General features: G+C 44.3%; 1 long non-coding RNA gene across 1 annotated transcript in view; it reads right to left on the reverse strand.

The window, feature by feature from the left end:
• The window catches only part of LOC109309561, a 24,245-nt gene extending 15,936 nt beyond the window's left edge, over positions 1-8,309 (reverse strand). The window contains exon 1 of the long non-coding RNA XR_002100963.1: positions 8,299-8,309. This is a non-coding gene — a long non-coding RNA (uncharacterized LOC109309561). The remainder of the gene's footprint in view (positions 1-8,298) is intronic.
• Positions 8,310-9,681: the final 1,372 nt, after the last annotated feature.

A 9,681-nucleotide genomic window follows, 5' to 3' on the forward strand; every position in this document is an offset into this window, starting at 1 on the left:
GATTTTTAAAAGGAAGTTAGATGAGCACCTTGCTGGGGTCATCTGACCCCGGTGCTCTTTCCTGCCAAGGCAGGGGGTCGGACTAGATGATCTTCCTAGGTCCCTTCCGACTCTAGCTACTATGAAACTATGAAACCAACATTGTAGCTACTTTGCACCACAGAAGCAGGGCAAAAGTAACCATAGGGGAACGTCAGTTCACTTGTTTCTGTCTTGCAAAGTGTTCTGAAGCACCTAAAATTATTAATGAAGCCCATGTCAAACAACAAAAGCATGGTATATTTTAATCAGTGACACATGTGACTCCAACTACACATGTGATCTATTGACAATCAATTGACTGAAATAATAATGGGCAGCAGGAATGTAAATCTGCTGGCCCTTCTACCAGTATGTTCTAAGCTTTTCAGTCAGTAGTTATATGTGGCAAGTGCAGGAGGATATGTCTGCTATTACGCAGACATTTGCTGCATTTGCTTCAAGCATTTAACCATTCAGACAAGCCCTTGCTAGACTGTGACAAGCTCATGAATATTCAGCAATAAGAGTGTGGTGCACTCATTTGGTAGGAGTTCAATGTGAGCTACTGGAGCCCAACCTTTTGAAAATCCTGAAATTTGTCCCAAACAGCTACTGATGTAGTATGGTTATAAATGCATGGTAATGCCAGAAAAGCCATCAAAATATTGCATGGGGCTTACAGAATTACGGTGGTTTGGTCTGGTTTTTTAGTAGGTCTGTACTTAAATTCTGGATTTGAAATGGTTATTTGCAGTCTAAGACGGCATCCACGCAAATCACAGACATTTGTTTCCCCAGGGACAAGAAACAACAGCACCCTTTGTTCCACTGCTACTTGTCCCCAGGGCACACCCATGCCACACGCCCTCCAGTGCACAGGCACTTGCCAGGTGGGGTAGGGGAGGCTGGGGCCAGTAATTGTGCTGACCCCAACAGCCTTAGCTGGGGTCCTGGGGGCCTCAGGGAGCTGCAGCCATGGTGCTCCTGCAGCTGGGAGCCTGGCCTGAAGCTGAACTATGGCTCTGGCAGGACAGGCTCCAGTTTTGGGCAGCATGAGGTGTTGCCATGTGTGCTGCCCCACTTTAGGGTGCCAGGTTTTTTGACCCCAGAATCTCACATGGTCAAACAAACCCCAGAAAACAAAAAATAATCCCACATTGCAAGGTAGCAGCATAGGGAATGCCTGCATGTACAGTGTGTGGCACCACATACCACACATCCAGACATTCAGGCACGTGCGGTTTGTGGTCCTGCAAATCTCTTTGCGGCACTGTAAACTGCATGCCTAGAATGTTAAGATGTGCTCCACACTGCAAATTTGCAGCGCAGGGGCAAAATTTGCTACTGGCAATTCCCAGTGGCAAAAAAAACCACAACAAAATGCTGAGGAAAAAAAAAACAGTATGATGCACACTATAACCATTTCCTGGAACAAACGAAGGCTCAGACCAGGGAGCTGCCTTGGCTGCCAGCCAAAGTGTCTCTAACCATTTCATTTGTGCCCCAACTGCTCCAACACACCAGAAGCTTGGAGGAGCAGGAAAAGGGCAGTTTACCCAAAACAGGACAATTTGTCTATCACCAAAGCACACATAAAGGGGCGTGCAGTATGGCACAAAGCAGCAGCACAAATTTGTGCCACTACTGTGTCACTCTAAGTGCACACTCCTGCACATTTCCCCCAGCCTTATCAAATCTGATCAATAACATTTTCCTTAAGATCACCACTAAAAAAAGGTGACAGTATATTTTAAGCTATAAATCAGACTTCACAACTGATCATGTGGCACAAAAAAAAAGGCTTTAAAACATATATGATTGACATTTCTATTTCTCCAATAACTTAACTCTCAGTATATTTTTTAATGTAGACTTGTAAGTGTTGTGCATTTACAACTGTTTAAAAATTGGAGCTTCACAAATGGGTCAAGAACATATTCACTCGAAAAGATACTTTCAGACTTTATAGCATAGTACTTTTTTTTACTAAACAAACATGGCAGCATACAAATATTGTATGAACAAAAACACACTGATCATTTTGCTTAATAATTATCATAGTTTGACAATAGTGTCAGGTCTCAAATTAACATGACAGTTACAAATTGGTATTTGAACCGGACCAATATTCTCCTGGCTGCTCACGTCACCACCTCATAATTTATATGGTAAGAATTACAGTGGAAAGTTAGGACAATTAGAAGCAACTGAAGTAGAAAAACAAGTGTATCCCAAAATCCCAGTCTCTGCTGGAGAGAGTAAAAGCAGACCAACCCCCATGTCTCCATGGAAAACCATTTCTGCTAAATATCCATCGAACCAAATATATTTATCCTCCCATACGGAGCATCCTAGAAAAACCTTCGGCCTGAAGAATTTCTAGATTTTTGCATTCTTGAAGGTACCCCTCAAAATCTGGAGGTTAAAAAGAGTAACACTTATTTTAAAATATTTTCTACAGCTGCTAAAATATGCATTATGTCTTGCAAAATGATTTTCTGCACTTATTTAGGTATGCCTAAATAGGTAAAAAGAAATCAGTTTGCATCATTCAGGAAATGAAACAAGAGTAAGGCAGTCTCAGGAGTACTTTGAGGACTGCTGGGCTCTAGCATACTTTATTACTTACTCATTACTGAAAAATAGTGACTAAATAACTTAGCCCATGAGCTAAAACATCTGTATTGCTCAACCAAAATCTTCTCAGGATTCATGGAAATTATATTACATAGAATAAATATGTAATTTGGCTGTGGCAACCCCACCTCCTATTTATTTATCCATCAAGTGGCAATTAACAACTTTGCAAAATTTAAATCCACAATATCTAACCTTATTAATCCAGATGCACTCTGAGATGTCCTTCATATCTATGTTACTAATAAATATAATAACCATATGACTAATCACCTGCATACATATCTTCTTGTACATACATGCTTCCAGTTGTAGATTTGATCTTGTTTCTACCTACCTGCAAAATAAGCCTTAGATGCAGGCTTTCTTGACATTATTTGTTAGCTTATAGAATAATCTGAACTGCAGTCTCCTCACCCTCTCTGTTTTTCTCCCAGAAACATCAAATTAGTCAGTACCTAAAATCTGCACTGCGCTAGATTAGGAAGAGATGGCTTTGCCGTTAAGAAACCAAACTAGGACTCAGAAATTTGGATTCAGTTCCTAGATCGTCCTTACATATACTTCTTATACAATTTTAGGCAACATAATTTAGGTTTTTTGCCTTTTTCTGTGCATTGGGGTGATGAAGCTTCATACTTCACAGAGATGTTAGGAAGATATTATCCGTTCATGAGACACTGAACCACTCAGTGGGTGCATCTACACATGCCCGTATGGTGCCATTGTTACAACTCCTTTAGGAAGTACTAAATGAGGGCGCAATAACAGCTGTCACTGCACCGTGCCAGCGAGGCACGGTCATTTTTAGCCACTACATAGCTGTAGTGATGTGTTAAAGCAAGAGAGAATGTTGCTACAGCACCACAGCTTGTGCCCGTCAATGCTACGTGACCACAGCACATTGCTACAGTGACAAAGTGTCTTGTGCACGGAGCAAAACAGAGTTGTAAATGGTCACATATACCACATGGTATGGTTTCTGTTTTATGATGATTTAGTGTAATTCTAACAGGGCTCCTACCCTCCAAAGATGCAAGAATAAGAAGCATTTACTCATTTAAACAGCCTTCAAGTGAGGTTGGGGTGAAATTTGAGCCCCAGCAGGAGCAGAAGTTTACCCCAAGTGTTTACTGGACTAGAGGTCTATCATCAGAAGACTTGGACAAAAAAAAAAAAAAAAAAATCATTCTAGGGGTGAGAGATAAAAAAAGTTATGCTGACAACATTTACTAGCTGGAGAAGAAGTTTAAATTTATTCATTTACAAAAAGGGCTAATTGTGTTCATAGACCACCAGAGGAAAAATATGCTACAGCTGTAACTTTAAAAAAAATATAGAGCAAAACAAAGAATTTATTAAATGGGCAGGTCTTCACTTTTCATAACTTGCTGCTATAAAACCACCAACAGTTGTCTCCTTTGGCAAGCAAAGCAGCAGCTAGACGGTCTTTTATCTGTACTAATTGTAGAGAAAAAGTTACCCGCCTTTTAAGATTCACTGATTTCCTCCCTTCTGTATACTCCCAAACTAACCTTTTACAAAACGGCAGATAATTCCTTCAGTCGTCACATACCTGCCTGCTGTGCTGCTGGAAGTTGTGATTTAACCATCCTTGTTACCATTTGCTCCCTAATTTGGCACATGATTAATTACTAACAAGAATGATGGCAATGCTGTCTCTTAAGTGGATTATGTTATCACTGCCATATTTTATACTGTTAAATTCATGTGTGGTTCAACTCACACTTCACTTAAGTATTCAGCTAATGAGAGTTTTCCCCCAAATATCCGACTTACTGTATCAGAGGCCTTTCCAAACCAGCTAAGACTACTATGACCCGATACTGAGAAAAACACCACTTTTAAGGTAAGTCATTGAATTCTTTCCCTCCCCTTTACAACTTCAAGAAATAACTGTTCAAAGTTGTAATGGTGAAGTGCACTGGCTCCACTTCCAGAGGTGCTTCTGAAAAAGATAAACAAAAGTCCTACTCTTCTGGAAATCCCTACAGTTAAAAAACACCTAGCTATGGGTCTCCCAGCCTTTTCCAGACTACTCCACTTTTTGATGAAGAGTGTCTGTAAATCATAAGTGTACATTCCAAAGTTGCAAATATGGCTGTGGACAGGCTACAATGCCAAATTGCCAGTCTTGGACTCCACCTATGCTCTTCCAGCTAATAAAAGTTTTCCCCAATATCAGCAGAAGCCCCTGTAGGTAACACAGCAAAATGCCTTGTTAATGAGTCATGCACAGCAAGGTAAACTGTTTGCTCCCAGATTATAACCCTATAAATCCCATTTATTCCCAGTTTATTACACAGTTTGATGTACCACTGGAATTTTGTTATTATAGTAATGAAGGCAGGAACCTATAACAAACAAAATAAAATCCTTGCATCTCCTAGGGGCCACCACATGGCATGTACAGACTTGCAAATACCCCATCTGATAGGCAACATTTAACATCTAGCCTTCTGGCTTAGCATCCCAGGCAGAGTAGGTGACCCAAATGGCAACATTAATGTGCTGGCTGGAGAAGACCTTTTATCCACTCTCCATTGCTACATGCAAACAGATGACAGAGTGTGCCACTATCTTTGGTGCACAGCACATAGCACATCAAGTTATAGCAAGGATAGCATTATTCCTTGCCCACATTCATAAATCCTATTTGAAAAAAAAAAAAAATTGGCTTTATTATCATGGAAGAGAGGATCTGGGTCACTGCAAGATATTCTACCAATATAAAATTGACCACGGAAAACTAGCACAACATGTAGAGGACAACAATTTATTATTCTTCCCATAAAATCAAGTGTACATCTCAATAGCCAGCTGCTGACATCGGCTTCAGATGATGTACTAGTCAGCAAACAAGTGGCACATTTCTTCTACTGCAACACAATCACATTGCAGGTCTTTTACCTGTTCCAAACTGGCAGGTGAGTATCTGATACTCTGAGGGTGTCATCCTGGTTGACTGAAGACAAGGATAGCATTTATGTTCCCACTCCTTCGTGAGACAGAGTTTAGATAACAAGGTAATTTAAATAAAAGACAGCATGTATATATGAAATTTAAAATGTACAATAATTTATTAATTTTTGCTATTGCTAAAGAACAGTATTGCAATCTTGGTTAGAAGATTCAATTTTAAATTGTCCTAAATACACCAAATACTTTCCATCTTAAATATTTAGAATTGATATTCCTCATACAATCTTTAAATAAATTTAGTTTGAGACATTTTAAAATATATAGTTTATGACAACTCTATTATAAGAGTGAAAAGAGCACTTTAGTAATAGTGTTGTTGAATATTGGAATGTAAATCCCTGAGCTCCTCGTCTTATGAAGTAAGTCTTTTTGTGTGCATAAAATATAGTTCAACATTAAGTATTTTCTACAAAACTGGGGACAAATCCCAGTGTAATCTTTATACAAAGTTATTTCAGATGCCTAATGCCTGTAAAATTATAGCTGTGCCTGGTCCTAAAGTTGAGGGTCTTTCAACATTTCCATTATAAACCCAGTTTTTCAGGGGCTTATAGCTCAACCATAAAAATTTGATTCAGTATGAATCTTGGCATAAAAATATATAGCCTGGAATATCTCTATGACCCATGCCTATATTTTCAATTATTGAGGCCCAACCTCTCTATGGGAGCAAGTTACGCATGCAAAATCTGTGCTTGTGTTTTTATGCATACAAGGTATATTGCACAGGGACATCTGACTAGCTCAGGGGTGGGCAAAATATAGCCCACGAACCAGATCTAGCCCACCAGGCAATTTCATCTGGCAAGAGCCCATCAATTAATTGCATCTGGCCCATCCTGCAACTGCCCCTGCTGCACGCTACATGGGGTTGAATCCCATCCACTCCAACCAGGGCAGCACACTGCACTCCCAACCTCACACAGTAGAAGGGCCCCAGCTGGGAGCCCAACCCTAGCCAGCACACTGCTTCTAGGCAGGGCTGCTGTTGTCACTGCTGCAACCACCTAGGGGTACTGCTCAGCTCCTCCTCCTGTCACTACTGCAGCACTCTGGGCAGCAGGCAAGGAGAAGCTGCATCTGGGTGGGATCATGGATCACAGGGTCAGGGCCAGCTGGACCATGGAGCTCACAGGCAACTGGTAGAGGGGGTACACGCCCTCCCTGAGATTGGCCCCAAACTTGACACTGCTCAGGGCAGGGCAGGTTTTTGCCATGAGGACTGTCAACGTGTTGGGGGCCAGTGGGGGGGTGGGGGGAAGGTGGCACCAAGCCTTGGCACACAAGTATAGGAGTGGATATGGGGCTTTTGGCCTGCCTCCAGGCCCACCCACAAATTGTGTCCCCCCAGACTCAGGAAGCACTAGTCAGCCCTGGTAGAGCTTGTGCCCAACAGGGAGGTGGGAGTGCAGCACCCAGGTCAGCCTGTGGGCTTCCCTGTGGCTCACATGCCAACAAGGGGAAGCCTCACGTGATGGAACTTTGGGCCTTCCCTGCTCTCTGCAGCCATGTGCAGCTCACCAGGACTCTGCTGGAAGTGGCTGTAAGTCCCATGCAATGGAGCCAGGCCACCTCAACCCTGCTCCCTGTCCCTGTTCCTGTTCCTGGTGGAGTCCCAGCAGCTACATGTGGTGGCAGGGTGCAGGGCCAGGCTGCTGGCTCCATTGCATGGGTCCCAGGAGTGGCATGTGAGCCACGAGGAGCCCTGAAAAATGAAACCAGGCTGGCCTGGCCCTGCTCCCTGTTGCCATGTGCAGTTCCTGAAACTAGCCAGAGTGGCACACTGCCAATAGGCTTCACCTGCACAGGCCATGAGTGCCCCAAAGGCCCACTGCCTGTTGCTGCAGCCACTGGCAACAGGAGCTGTACACCATTGAGGGGGCTCACACACACACACACACACACACACACACCCTCCCACATCCCTAACACCCCCCACAAGCCCCATACCCACACCATGCCCCACCCCCACACCCTTCCCCATACATACCCACCCCGCAACCACACCCCATACACAATAGAAAAGAGGATGGCTATTTTGAGCTATTATGCAATTGCCTCTGTAAACACTATGCAAAGACACCTAAAATCAGGATAAAACATTTCTTTAAATGAAATTTGAATATGTTATAGTAGATATTTGATTTTTAGTATATGTTTTATTTTATTCTGGTTCTAAGATGGCAACACTCCCCCCCAAACAGTACTTCTGGAGAGAGGCAAAGGTAGGGTCATTCAGTAGCAAAGTTCAGGTTTTAAGGTAGTACTTCTACTCCCAAGATGGTGAGCAGGGGCAGAACTACCTTTGCAGCCCTCAATAGCTCACCAAAACTCATTAAACAGCCCTCCAGCCAAAATAACTGCCCACCCCTGGACTAGCTGTATCTCTAACTACCCTATCTACAAAACAGGGTTGGGCAGTTAAAGGTGTAGACATTCATATTTTGTCTGTAATTTAGCCCGAGCATTAAAAAAAGTGAGCATTAGGTGCGTGGCTTTATTTATGGGTGAGAAAAAATAAAAAGGTGGCCTCACAAGGGAAACCAAACTTCTGAAAACATATTCAGTAGAGATTTGGAGCTCAAGCTTATGATAAGAGACATCATGGGAGAGTCCTAGGACAGCTGAATGGAGGACAGTTACCTCCACAGCTAGATAGCATGTGGCTGCGACTGCTTCCCCAATGCAACTGAGGAAAAGATACGAAGCCCTGGCAGCACTGGGGGACAATGCAGCAGAGGAAACTGCAGGGGAAGACATATCCGCGACAAACACCAGGCAGGCTGAGCAACAACAGAGCAGCTGGAGGAAGAAACACAGGAACATCGTGGTGGGCGACTCCCTTCCGAAAGGCACAGAGGGTCCCATCTGTCAACCGGATTCCACAGCATGGGAAGTTTGCTGCCTACTCAGAGCCAGGACATCATTGCAAGGATTCCCGACTTCATCTGGCCCTCTGATTACTATTTCATGGTCCTCGCCCATATGAGCTTGAATGATGCAGCAAGGAGTAGTCTCAACCACATCATGAATGACTAGATGGCTCTGGGGGCCAGGTGGTCTTCTCATCCATCCTTCCAATCAGCACTCACCATCAGCATCAGGATGCCTGCATCAGGGAAATCAACCTGCGGCTCTGGAGTTGGTGCCATCATGTGGGTTTTGGCTTCTGCAGCCATGATCCACACTTCCACAAGAGAGGCATCCCGGGATGCGATGGCCTTCATCTCTCTTCTAAGGGTAAGAGTCTGTTTTCTTACAGGTTGACTGATCTCCTCCGAGGGGCTTTAAACTAGATTCATTGGGGGGATGGGAAAGCAAAGGATAAAGGAGAACCTAGGATCAGTGAGCCACGAGCAATGCACTGGATCAGGGCAGGTAAGCACTAAGGGGCCCAACAGACGTCAAGATGGGGGGGAGGTACCAAGGGTACCCATCAGGGGGCCTTAAGTGTCTACACTAATGCTAGGAGCACAGGGAATAAGCAGGAGGAACTTGCACTCCTGCTTGCAAGCAACAACTTCGACCTGATTGGACTAACTGGTTGGAAGTGGTTAACCCTCTCTGAGTGGGAGGAGGCGGCTGAATGGAGCCGGGCCGGGTCAAACCCAACCCAGGCCTCTACTTTCCCCAGCCCCCCAGGGAGCCATGCAAATAGGCTGCACAAACAGGCACACTTGTCTGCTGGCACATGAGTTAGCACAAAGTTCACTCAGGAGGGGGCGCAGGAGGGCCCGAGACTCTGCCTGCAAACCCCTCAGGGTAGACAGTCTCAGCCGTAGCCAGCCTACCAGAGGCATGACACGGATGGGCACGCATCGCACCCCAAGGGTCCCCTTGGGCTCTGTGGCCCCCTCCTCAGGCACCTCAGAGACCGCCACCCAGACGGAGCCCATGGTTCTGGGATCCACGCAGATTTCATAGATTTTCATAGACATCAGGGCTGGAAGGGACCTCGGGAGATCATCGAGTCCAGCCCCCTGCCCAAAGGGCAGGAAGTCAGCTGGGGTCATAGGATTC

The sequence above is a fragment of the Crocodylus porosus genome, unplaced genomic scaffold (genome assembly GCF_001723895.1).
Source record: "Crocodylus porosus isolate Cpor-Errol unplaced genomic scaffold, CroPor_comp1, whole genome shotgun sequence".
Lineage (NCBI taxonomy): Eukaryota > Metazoa > Chordata > Crocodylia > Crocodylidae > Crocodylus > Crocodylus porosus.